At 37.4% G+C, this 13376-nt stretch overlaps 1 protein-coding gene across 1 annotated transcript in view; it reads left to right on the forward strand.

The window, feature by feature from the left end:
• ARHGAP15 (Rho GTPase activating protein 15) overlaps positions 1-13376 on the forward strand; it is a 325214-nt gene that overhangs the window by 18224 nt on the left and 293614 nt on the right. The window lies entirely within an intron of this gene.

A 13376-nucleotide genomic window follows, 5' to 3' on the forward strand; every position in this document is an offset into this window, starting at 1 on the left:
GCGGAATGTTACTGGGTATATGTCATTTTACCAAGCAAACTTGGCTCCGACATAATAGACTGAAAGCTTGCCATGCTACTAATTTCCTTTCTATTTCAATTCTTTTCATCTCTTTTTGCCATGCAGAATTTTCTGACTAGATATTAACAGACTGAAAGTGTTTTGGCGTATTTACTTAAATAAGCCTCTTAAAGTTGTTTGCTAACGCTCAAACTAAAAGCAAGATTCCTAAGGATCCAAACATTTTCAAATACATGCTTGAAATGCAGTAAGACTGAATTTAAAAGAGCAGTGAAATATCAATTGCATGTATCAATTGCATGCTGACATATCTGATTTGTGACAGTCATATCTGCATGTGACCTGTGAAGGATTCTGGGGGAAGTGATGGAGAGTAGGCTCCGTCTGGGCAAGTGTCCAGAAGAAGTAGGGTCCAACTGATGTACACACGCGCACACACACATATATATATATATGTTCTGGGCTTAATGTTAATGTCTGAACTAGTGATGTAAATAAATATTTGCTATTTTCATCTGTTAAACCCCAGGAAAGTGCATTTTACTTCATTTGGAACAAGCTTGAACAATGAAAATTCTTTTTTTATTGGTGTCCATAAATACATGTATGTACATATAAATATATGTGTATTTAGTAACCTTCTTTTGAATTTCGGGACATACTTTTCCAGTGCACTTCTACACACAGTCTTCGCTTTTGCATTTAGAGGCATATGGATCCCTGCTAAAAGATACATATTACCAGTATGTTAAGCAAAGCTAATTATTTTGTGCTAGAAAACAAAAGCTTTTATCCTGATTTTTTCATTTGGAGATTCTCTGGTTTTAACAGTCTGCCTCTGCTTAGGTGATAGATATAATCTATAAGGAATCCACTGATTGTTTTCAATTATACATTGGCAATACTTTTGTTGTATTGTCAGAGATTTTTTCTCTTTAAAACTGGAAATAAGGGACACCATGTTACTTTTTCAGCACTCAAATTCATCATGTGCACACAACTCCATGTTCTATTAATAAATGGGTCAAATCCTTTTTACTCAACTTATGCAAAACCCACTGACTTCGGTGGATTAAGGCAATTAGCTTTTGGCACTTTTTAAAAAATAAAGAGAAAATATATATTTCTACAACATATGTGGAAAAAAAAGAACGTTCCTGACAATAAAGGGCAAAAACCAGGCACAAAACTAGAAAGCTGACTGGTGATTTATAGAGAAGAAAATACAGAGTTTTCTTAAAGGATTGTTGTATTCTCAAGCATTTGCTGTGATGCTTGTGAGCACACCTAGGGCTATACTTTTGAAGGTGGGCAGATTATTTTTCTATAGTGTGGCAAAGAAGGATATGCATCATACATCAGGAGGGCCATATGCTTATAGTAGTGAAGATGCAAATGTGGAATGCATAAGCTAACTGATGAAAAAGCTAAATGTAGATTCTTGGGGGTTTATGTCATTTATTTGCAATGGAAATGCTTGAGCTTTGTGCAAAGGTTGAAATTGATATTAATGTAGAGTTTAAAGAGCACAAATCACGAAGCTGGACACGGACTGCAGTAAGCAAGGGCTCTTTCTGTGCTTAATGTTAGTGTTGGAACTAGTGATATAAATGAATATTCGCTATTTTCATCTGTTAAAACCCAAGGAAGTGCATTTTACTTCATTCAGAACAACTTCGAACAATGAAACATCTTTTTTTATTGGTGTCTATATTAAGAATTAGAACCTATTTACACATTCCAAAATGTTAATGCATTAGAGATTTTTCTGCTTAGGTTAAACAAACTGGTAGGTTTATTTATCTCTCTAATACATTCTTGGGGAAACTGGAAGCAATCTTCTTTTGTTTCTTACTCCTGTAATCATGGAACACTTGCCAAAGTAATGGCTAGCTGAAAAGACAGAAATAAAATTGCTAAAAATATAAGCCGTCTGTTTAGCAGAGTTTTTGAGCCATATTTTGAAATTGCAGGGCTTGTACGTGTTTACTTGAAATCAAGCTTATAGTCAAGTTTGAGGCTTTGTTTGTATAGATTGTCCTGAAGTAGATCCTGATATTTAATTAAAATGACACTAAATCACATTGAATTGATAAGACTTGGCATCTCAAACAAAGGTAATTGCCCGTATTGGTTTTGTACAAAAATAGAGCTGCTTGGAAAATGTGCAGCCAACACAGACTGTCAACTCCATTTATAGATCAATATGTGAAAACCATTGATCAGGCAGGCATGTGTAACAGTAACACTTTGCATTTATTTGTTGTTTTTATACCATGTTAAGGCTTACAGGATTATCGGCTTCCAAAATATTTTGACTTCCACATAAATATGTTATCTGTTTAATGTTAATTACAAGACAGGCTCCAGCCCTCTTTCAGAGTATTTTCAGTGGCACTGCTATGGGTAGTTTGAGCTAAAACCGGATTATTTCAATGTCTGAAAGATCATCAGAGCTTCTTTCATAGTATAGTTTATTTAAATAAACTTTTTGAAGATTCCTGTTTTGTTTTGTTTTTTTTTTTCTCAGTTTACTTTGAGGGGAGAAAACAAATCTCGACAAAATATTTCTAAAGGCAAGAAACCTTCTCACGTAGTTTTGTACATTTGAGGTGGAAGGGTAAAAATATTTTCTTTAGTATCTTCTAATAGTGACTGCCCAGGCTTTATTCTCTGCAAATTTTACTGTCGTACACTAGTCCATTGCAGATGAGTCTACTTTTATCAGTGTAAGGGACTATGTGTATTCCTTTCATGGTGTTACATAAATTGTATAATAACATGGGGCTGGATGTAGAAAAAAAATATAAGCTTCCCATGACAAGTGTGGTAATTGTTACTAAATGCAAGCTTATGCTTTGCTCATCCTAAATATTTCAGGGTAGGCATGAACAAAATATATTTGAGAAAAAGCAGTGAGTCAATAACAGAGGTTCAGCTTTACTTGAATGTGAAAATTGTCCAAAAAAAACCCCTTGAAAATTAGAAAGCGGGGAGGGGGGGATATGTCTGTTGAGTAATATTAATCATTCTCCTTCCTAGCATAGGAAAATGAGAAATGAAGGGTGTCGTATGTCCCCTTACTCTATTCAAACCTGTTTTGTGTTTTCAGATCCGAGATCTGCCTTCTGGTGTGTGTCATGCTTGCACACTGCCTCGTTCGGCCCTTGATTCAGTTTTTATCCATTTCATACGTGCATCCCTCACTGCCCACCTGAGGAGCTGCTCTGGCTCCGAGGCAGAGGTCCTCAGTCTGCACTGGGCACCATGCCCCAATATGCTCCTAGATGCTCATGTATGTCCTACATACCACGAACTCTTTTGATGTAGAGGTTGAAAGTAAGATACTAATGTGTTAGAATATTTTAGGGTTCAATTTACCTTCAATAAGCATTTTTCCTCAGTAGAGCAATGCAAGTAGCCTCCCAACCTTTTTTAGGACGAGCCTTTAGTATGCAGGGTTTTTTTAGGCTTAGAATGAGCCTTTCATTTTTATGATTTTTTTCCCCTTTTTTAGTTCTTCTCTATGCCCTGTGAGAAGGTTTTCTTTATTGTGTATTTGTATTATAGCACTTCAACTGAAACAATCTCGGCTAAAAAGCAAGAAGTTAATTTTATTGTTAAACTCCTCATTTATTTCTCCTCCAAACATTTTCACTGTACCGTTTCAGCTGCGTAGCTTGATAGGCAGCATCATAATGAGATCATAGAAAAAAGAAATAACCAGCACCTATTTCTTCTTAAAAGCGAAGATAAATTCATTTCAGCTCTATTAAGGGAGTGGTGAATGTAACTGGTTTGGCTTCCTTGTTAAACCAAACTGAAGTTCAGACGAGATATTATATGAGTCGGAATTGCTGATTTTGACTTTTACTCAGTGTGACAGAAGGGTAGAAAAAAGGTTCAAAAACCTCCAGGTTTTTTTTGCAATCTTACATTATCTCATGCTGTGAAAATCTTTACTCTATTTACCAAGCACAAATTAGTCTTGCCAAAGGTTCTGAAAGTTTGCTACTTCAGCTTAGATCCTAAAACTTCAAAGAGAGATGCAACTCTACAAATTAGTGTATGTGCTCTGCCATGGCTATTTTAACTTGAACTTAACTAAATTCGTTTATAATTTAGTACTGATTGAATGCTGCCATAAATGTACACGGGATACATTTTTTAAAGTTAGCCCTCCGATTACTAATTTGAATAAAAAACTCTAACCTTGTTAGCATCTGGACTTATTTCCATAATAACAACCCCTTCAGAACCTACAAAGTAATGAATAATTGACAACAAATGAAATGTTTTGATAGTTGTCGGCACAAAGCATGTTTAATGTTTTGTGTTGCTTCCTAGCTAATTATGTAGATGACACATTTGTCAGACCTTGACTGCCATTAGAAACGTGTTTCCAGAGGGGAGAAAAACAGGCTATTCATAGAGTAATTAACTAGAATGCTCAATGACCTGTGAGAGATTCAAATGGCTGCCAGTTCAGACATTGTTTTGTTACAGAAGCAGAGGGGTAATTAAAATTCCAAATTACAGTGCTATGATGAAGCATTTGTTTGTTGACAGTATACTCTTACTCTAGTTTGTTAATTCTTTTTTAAATTGCTTCTAATCCATTTTATAGCTTTAGGAGTTCCGTCTTTGAATTTACTGACAACTAATATTATGGTAAATTGTTCTTCAGCGGAGTACTATGGGCTTGGCAGTTCCATGGGAGCACAAGGTGGGTGGGATAGAAGCGCTATTCTTTCCCTAAACTGACATACCATGTGCTGTCATCAAGACGCGGCTAACGCGGCACATCTTGTGAAATGATATGTTCATAATTCTGCGTTAGGGAAGATGTCTAGTTAGGGGAGGAAATGGTTCAGATAAAGTAATAATAATCAAACAAATTGAGGGAGATGTCCTAAAACGTTAGAGGAAAAAGCCCTGATACGGCTGGGGTGAGGATGATCGTGGGTTTGGGAAGCACTTTGGGAAGCCGAGGTCTGCTTGATAACGGAGAATTGGAGGGCAATCTTCTGCATGAAGAAATCGAGCACAAAATATGAAGAACGGCGTATTTCATAAGACCCGACTGTATCTTTGCCAACGCCCTTTGCAGGCAGTAATGGACATGACAGGCTAAGACGTCTTTGCCTATATAAACGGGGACTCTTTGCAAGTCCAAAGTGTTAAAGTTCTCTAAACAATGAATTAAATGCAAGCCCGAGTGAAATAGTTATTTACTTTGCCAAAAGTGAGAATACTGTTTCGTTAAAGAGATCTGACAGAAGTAACATGGTGTTTGATGCAGGAGAGCTGACAGCGGCATGGAGTGAGCGCTGATTATCCTGAAGACACTGTCAGCTGGGATTGATTTCCACTTTCTCCGTTTATGTAACGGTTCCTGTAATACAGCTGACCCCAAATCACGTTACCTTGTCATCTCTCTGCATGGATCAAGAAGAGATGAGCTGAAAATAGCTAGGCACTGACCTTGAACTTGCCAGAAAAGTGAGAAGTGACAGGGGGGGATTTTCAGCGCTCGGTCCCCGCACAAAGGAGCGGGCGCTGCTCTGCAGTTGCAGCAGCACAAGGGGGCAGAGCAACACTAGAGATTACAGGTGAAGCAGCTGATGCTACAGCAGCACAGCCCATGCCAAACGGGTTGGCTTTTTTTCTTTTCTTTTTTTTTTTTTTCATTTTCCCTTCTTTTTTCCCCTGTAAAAACCGGGGAGATGGTATCTAGAAGAGCTGCTGGCTCCATAATGTTGACTTTCCCACCATTCATTGCTTGAAAATATGATTATTTGAAGTGAAGCTTCCTAGTGTGAGAACTTTCCAAACTGAAGTTTTGCATCCCTTCAGTGAACATCTCACCACTGTTTCCCTAGCATCTAGTGAAAGAATGAAAAAAATTGTATTGTCATTAATAAAGTCGTCTGCAATCTAGGACTTGTTTGAGCAGATTGATGCATTCCTCAAAGGCTGAAAATCCCTTTGTGTTTCATTGAAAGCATGGTGCAAGTGTCTAAAAAACACTTTTAAGTTCATAGGACAAACTGAAAAAGGACCAAAAAATTAAAGAGTTATGGTTTTGTTTTCTTTTTTTTCTTTAGATGTAGCTTTTCTGTCTGTTGTGGTGTATATTTGAGGAGAAAAAATGTAAACTTCATTAATGGTATAACCAGAGAGTGTTTTGGGTGGGAAGGGACTTTAAACCCCTCCAGTTCCAACCCCCCTGCCACAGGCAAGGACGACTCCCACTCAATCAGATTGCTCAAAGCCTAGTCCAGCCTGGCCTTGACCACCTCCAGGGATGGGGCATCCACTTCTTTGGGCAACCTGCCTCGCGTATTGTTTATTTTGCCATCTAAAAAACATGTTCCACTTCTTTTGTTTCATATTTTCTTTTAATCTGTGCTTGCCTCTTAACAGAGGAGGCCTGACATGCCAGCGCTGGCCCTTCTCAGGGATCTGCTCTGGTGCTTTGGAGCATCACTACAGGTGTGAGAACTTGGGGCAGGACCAGGGACTGCATCCTCACCCTCTGTGACGTCTGGCCAGAGTTCCCACCTTCATTTGGTGGCACCAATGCATCTGTACCTGCTGGAAAGGCGATGACAGGCAGTCCAGTCCAAGTCTTGCTCTTCTGCCTAATCAGCTGGTGGTTTCCTTAAAATGTGATCTTAGCCCTTGAGGAAATATCAGATGTTGTGTTGCAGGGTGGCTTGAACGCTCTTCCCTTCAGTTTGATGCTACCTACTGTTCACTTACTGTTCTGAAAGACTTTGGAGAAGGAAAATATCACTGCTTGGGTTTTTTCCACCAATTAATCTCTTTTTTTTTTTTTTCCAAGATGCTTAGGAAAGAAAACCATGGTTTTCCAAACTGATAGAAAAGCAGAGAAAGAAACAGAAAATATCTTCTAGGGTAATTCATTAGAAAACACAGGGAAATGCAAGGGCGTAAATGTGTTTCTTCATTTGAAATTATGTATTTTACTGTAATCTGTGAAATGCCAATGGAAATTTATGGCAACACCAGTTATTTTGCCTCATTATATGGGATGTGATGTCTTATTTAATAGCAGGGGACAGGTGCAGACAGAGGTTTCTGTTTCTCAGTGGTAACTGGTGACAGGAGATGTGTAACCAACAAGAGTTTAGAAGGAGATAGGAAAAGAAGACACCCCTCCCTTCATTCTTTCTATCTAAAATGTAAAAAAAAAAACAAAAAGATTAAATTGATGTAAATTATATGGACTGTAAGAACTCCAAGTGTTTATCTACTTTCTCTTAGCTTGTTCAAAGCCAAAGGACAATCATGAGGTTGGATCAAGCTCCTATAGCTCAGAATTTTTGTATGTTCCAATACTCTGCAAATTGAAGTCTTTGAGCTGTCCTGGTAAGGAAAGTGAGCCAACAAATAAAACCTAGGCACAAGGTTTTAAGTAAACAGAACACCCTGAGTAGTATTTTTTTCTGTAATTTAACATCTAATTAAAATCTAAATTACCCCAGTCTTTTTGCATCATCTTCATTATTTCATAGTCTATTCCACACATCTTTGTGGATTTTGCTAGTAGGAAAAACTTCTTTCCCACGTCTCTCCTGAATGTGCTTCTCAAGCTTCTAATTTTTCTGCTATTTTATCCTGTAAACGGTTACATTCAAATATATAGACACATTAATAACTCTGAAGTTACTACCCTGATGCTAAATGTCCCAGCAAACTATAAAGCTAGACATCTGCTTCAGGAGTGAGACAGCAACATGCCATGATGTCATAGAGATATTATTTCAAATCCATAATATTTCACTTGGCTTCCCTGATAGCCTTCTGATGTATTTATTTATTGCAACCAAGTGCAGAAGGAGCTGGACTGGAATTTGCCATGTTTCCCTTGGTCCCGGATTAGGCATTGGCCTGCCAAGAGATTTTCAGTCCTTTCTTCTGTTTCTCCAACTGCAAAACGGGACTAAGGAGGACGCGTATCTCCTTTGCACACATTACAAGATCTGCCTCAGAGCTAGGTTGACTGTTATACTTCCATCATGCTCATTACGTAGATGATTCTATTGTCACCACATTAACTCTATTAAATGAAATAGAATTAATCAACAATTATGTTAGCGTAACTGAGAGAACTTGGAGCCAGGTCCGATACACTTATCTATAATCTCTGTGTTTAACTGTTTCACTATTTTTCATCACATAAGTCTTGTTTTGGATTCATCGTTAATCAGTTCTGTTCCCTTTATTCTATATCTATGAGCTTTTTAACAACATTAGGTTTCTCTGAGGGCTTTTGTGTTTTATAGTGTATATTTCAAAAAGTGTGCTTGTAAGTATTGTTTAAAAGAATCTCTTTGGCAATATGTGTCAGTGCACACCGTGACAAGGAACATAAGCTGTGGAATTGTATTCCTCTTACGTGATCTTTATTAAGTACTGTATTACGGCTAAATTGTGGCATCTAACACGTTTCCTTTCAAACTGCCATAAGATGTGAAATATGTAGGTACTGAAACTGAGATGATATCAGACTTCCCATAGCTAGTCTTGGGCACCTGACCTGCATAGTTTCCCACAGGGGAAAAGTAAGCTCCATTTCTTTAAATTTCCAATGAGAAGGGACATATGTCTCCTTGCATTGAGTTATATTATATCACATCATGTGACACAAAGTGACCCAATGTAACATGACAGGAGAGGTAAAGAAGCAGGGGTTTTTTTGTTTGTTTTAGTACTGCAGTGAAATAATTACACTACCGATGCAATGAAACAGGGATCAAATTATTTTGTGCATGCCCTAAATACACATGCTATTGCACAATGTAGGGGCATGCTTACTAAAATGTTGTTTAATGCTCTGAGAAGAGGTTTTAAAACAGACAGTAGAGTGTCCTTGTTAGGCAACATGCCTATTCTTAGACAAATAGTTGACAGCAGCATTCTCCTGCCCTAAATCAGATCAAATTCCCTTTGAAATCAGCTTTTTTTTTTTTTTTTAGAAGTAGTAGTAATAAGTGCAGGATCTGATCCAGTCATGTTAATATGGTAAAAATTTATTTTCTCTTTCACTTCTTCCTTGATGTGGTTTGTAGCCTTAATGGAAATAGGTCTTGGTCATCTGTGATTTTGTGTTTATGGGTATGCAAACATTTCACAACAATGGCAAGATTGGAATTCAAACCTTCCCTTTCAAAGGGTCCAAGACTCTACACTTTGAGAAAAAGGAGGAGCTTTGTTTTTCAGTATATATCCTGTAGGCTATATATATATATATTAGAGATGAAAACTTCTATTTTATTTTTGTTACTTTAGGACAGTAGTGAAAACACCTAAACTTCAGAAATAGTTATATCTTTTCATGATTATTGACTACCTGAGCTGCCACACATTCTGATAGTTACAGTAAAATGTTGCATTCAAGAGAACTGCCAAAACCTACATAAAGCAAAAAAATTTCTGTCCTTTCTAATCTCTGAATCTCCCCTCAGTTTTGGAATCAGATTTGAAAGATGGTGTAATACCCTGTCCCATTTTCCTCTACTTTCCCCCACCTCCCAGAGCTCTGCAAGAAGGATTGCTTTCCTGGATATTTCATCCATGGCCAGAACTGGAAGTACTGCAGCTGTGATGAGCGAATCTGTTCTCATGACATCTGTAGCCCCAAGGCAGGTAGAAAACCCAGATGAGCATCCAAACTTTTGTGTGTTTATTTGGACCAAACCTGGGGTTTGGACCAACTGAGCTTCACATCAGCAGTTCTGTCGTACTTAAGAGCTCATTCTTCTTCATTGTGGTCCTGAAGTCAGATTCTTACTTTATAACCTCATTGTGCAACCCCCCCAGTGTTTAAAAATTAAAGTGCCAGGTGCCAACTCTTTTCAGTAGTTGGCTACTTCAACTTTGAGCTTTCCATTTTTTATCAGCAAATGACAAAGTGAAAACTCAGTGTTCCCAGATTAGATCTTTCTCAAAATTAAAGTGTAAATCTGAAGTGGCCACCTGTAAGCACTAAAACCTGAAGACATTTGGACACAAGTTAAACAAAGTATTTAAAAAACTGCCAGTCTGTTACATCAGGTTTTAAGAATAACTGTAAAGGAGGTCCAAAATTTGTGGTTTAACATTTTCAGGCTTGATTTTATTTATTTTTGGAGGGTGTTCATTTGTACTTTTTTTCAATCAAGAAATTGAAAAGCTGAGTAAAGAAATATCATGGCTATAGATAAACTTTTGAAAAAGGATGATGCCACTGCAAATATCTCAAAAGTGTGGGAAAGGCTGAGGCGATGGACTGGTGGCTGTAAAAAGCAAGAAGGAAATAGGGAGCTGAGGGATTTGGAGGCAGGTGTGCTGGAAATGGGATGGGAAAGGTGGATTTGCTGCAGCTGTTGTGGTTCCTGGCTGGAAGGTGAGTCATGCTCCTCATCTGTAGAGCTGGTGCTTTACTGGCAGTCTGGGAAAAAGCTCCTCGTCTATTCTGTGGTTTAGCTGAAAGCTGTGCAACGCATGCCCAGGTAGGTGTGAACTTCTACAAATGCTGTTTTGTAAAAAATCTTTAATTGCACTGAATTTGACTGAAATTCCTAATCCTCCAGTCCTGTGGGTTGCATGATTTTTATGATGATTTAAACAAGAGAGACTTCTTGGTGTACTCTGAGCGTGTTATGTGCTCGTGTACCACCAGTTCCTTAAAAAATGCCATCATTTTCCAAGAATCTCTTCTGGTTGCTTTTTTTTTTTCTTTAATTCATGTAAATTCTTTCATGGTTTTATGGCAGATGAGCCTGATTACATGAAAGTTTACCTTTAAAATACTTTCCATTTATCGTGCAGTTTCCTTACCTAGAAAATCCCAACGCAGTCACTGCTAATGTTTGATAAGATTTGTACCTGGTAGATTCTAAATTACATTAATGCATAAAGCCGGCGATGCCAGGCTCCCTATTGTTACAGTTATTAAAGCTGTAACTGAAGTGATATCTTTCATATTGATCTTCAGCTAGCGGCTCTTATCCAGAAGCTTTGTTTCACATTAAAGACACTAATGATTGTCTCCACAAAATGAGCAGCTTAATAGTTAGAAACAGTTAAATGGAAAAAAGAAAAAAACTTTGATAGCCACCTTTGATAGCTCTTCATTCCAACATCTCTCATAGCCACAAAGTGCAAGCCAAGCATTAATAGACCTTTTAATAAAATGACTTAAAAGAAATCAATGGGATTTCTCACAAAGCCTAATTTCCAGCAAGATATATTATTTAAATGTTTGTATTCCTTCTGAACAGCTCATGTTCTCCTATAGCTGCTTGAGATTTTTGTGGAATTTCTCTAGGTATCTTCCTGGCATTTTTACTTTATTATTTTCAGAGGTCTTAGTTTGACTTCTTATCTTATTGGAAATTTTTTAAATTGTGAAAATATAAGTTCTGTGCTCTTCCAAAGTTGGCAAAATTTCCTGTAGGCACAGAGACAGCAGGAAAGAGTCTATTTCTGAGGAAGGAGAGCAGTCTAGTTACTTAGAGCCTCTTTTAGCAGTCCCAGGTGGGGAAGCAGTCCTTTATGGACTACAAGAAACCTTTCTCCTCCCTTACTTTCCAGGGAAAATGGCATATCCTATCAGTCCAGCTCTCCAGCTGCAGTTGCGATAAGTGTATCTGCAAGACAGGAGGCTTTGACTCAGGCTGGAGTTTGTGGGTGAAGAGAATATTGTTGCCCTTGCCTTTTATTCCTGGGACTCTTGGGTAGTTTTCCTGTTAGTTTTTAGTTTTCATATTTGTTTTGGCTTAGGGTGAGGAACAGGTGCTGGATTGCTTTTTGTATTCAACTAGATTTGTTATTTTCCCCAGTTTTGGCTGTGGCACACAGGTAGGTGTTTTCCGTGAGATTGTGTAGTATAAGCAGAGAAATATACATGAAATTTTGATGTTCTCAGAGCTTATTTATTATACTTGATACGTGACATCTATCATTTTAAAGGCTGATTTAAAGAGAAGGACCTTTTTTTTGAAGACCAGCAGCAAACCCACAAATTGTTCTGTTTGAGAAAATGAGGTCATAGTTATTATTTTACATCAGCAGACGTGTAGCGTGCTGGCAAGGTAGACTATAAGGTACAAAATTTATTTGCACTGCTATAAACAGTAGTTCAACAGAGATAATAACCTACGTCTAAACTGTGGGGTAGCTTTTCCCTGACAAACTCTACTCAATCTGTTGCCATGATTAAATCAAATATTTCATATATTAAATGTTCATGTAAGAGCACTTAAATAAACACGTAAGAACAAGGGATTGAAAAGAGAGAGGGAAAGGAAAGAAAGATGTTGAGGAAAAAAAAAAACTTCAAAACAACCATGGGAAGGAACAGACTATGCAGAGGTGCACAGCTACAGACCATCTCCCCATGCTCTCAATATCACGTGGAGGTTCAGCCTTTATTTCTGTTCCGATTTTCCCAGGACTGGTGGAAGCACTTGGATTAAGCTAATGCAAGGGACATGTTTTGGCCGCTTACTATTTATTACAATTTCAGTTCCAGGTTTCAAAAACAATTAGGCAAACTGCTTAATAGGAAAATGACTCTAATTACTTTTTAATTGAGGTTATCTGCTTCACATTATTCAAAACATAAATTGTGTTGACACTTGTACCCAGATATGATTACTTAATAAACAGACCGAAAATTCATTGTGAATGCATGGACCCCCAGAATGGAGATATTTCAGTTTTCAGCTCAGTTTTGGTTGTCTGAAGATGTTAAATATATATAAATATATATATAATTTGAATTAAGTTCAGTTACAGCATGTTAATTACAAAATATAAATTATATGCATCAAATACTGAAAAGATGAACACTGAAGTTTAGAAGTGAAAGGGTTTATTAAGCTTACCTATAATATGTTTGGGTAAGGCTTACACAGAATGAGAAGCAGGATTGCATCTAGTATGATGCTGCCTCCTGAATTAATAACTTAGTTGATAAATCAAGTTTCTGGATCCCAATAAAATACCAGTGGTAATATTTGGCATACTAGTATTTACTCTTGTATTTGATCTGGGAGATCTACAAAAGGAGCAGTGGCTCTATTTTTTGAAAACTAAACTTATTTGGGGATGAGAGAGGGTTCTGGACAAGATTATATTTTCTACAAAAAGGTGATTCTATAGTGTGAGAATGAAAGCAAAGTATCCCCTTTTCCTTACACATTTGTGTGTTCTGGGACCTCTACCTTATTAAAAGAAATATATAATACCTATTTTATAAAAAGTTTCAGGCCATGAGCTAGATTTCATAGTAACTGAATGACTGCTGACTGTGATTCCATTTGATGGAAACCTATGCATTT

This window comes from Phaenicophaeus curvirostris, chromosome 7, assembly GCF_032191515.1.
Source record: "Phaenicophaeus curvirostris isolate KB17595 chromosome 7, BPBGC_Pcur_1.0, whole genome shotgun sequence".
Lineage (NCBI taxonomy): Eukaryota > Metazoa > Chordata > Aves > Cuculiformes > Cuculidae > Phaenicophaeus > Phaenicophaeus curvirostris.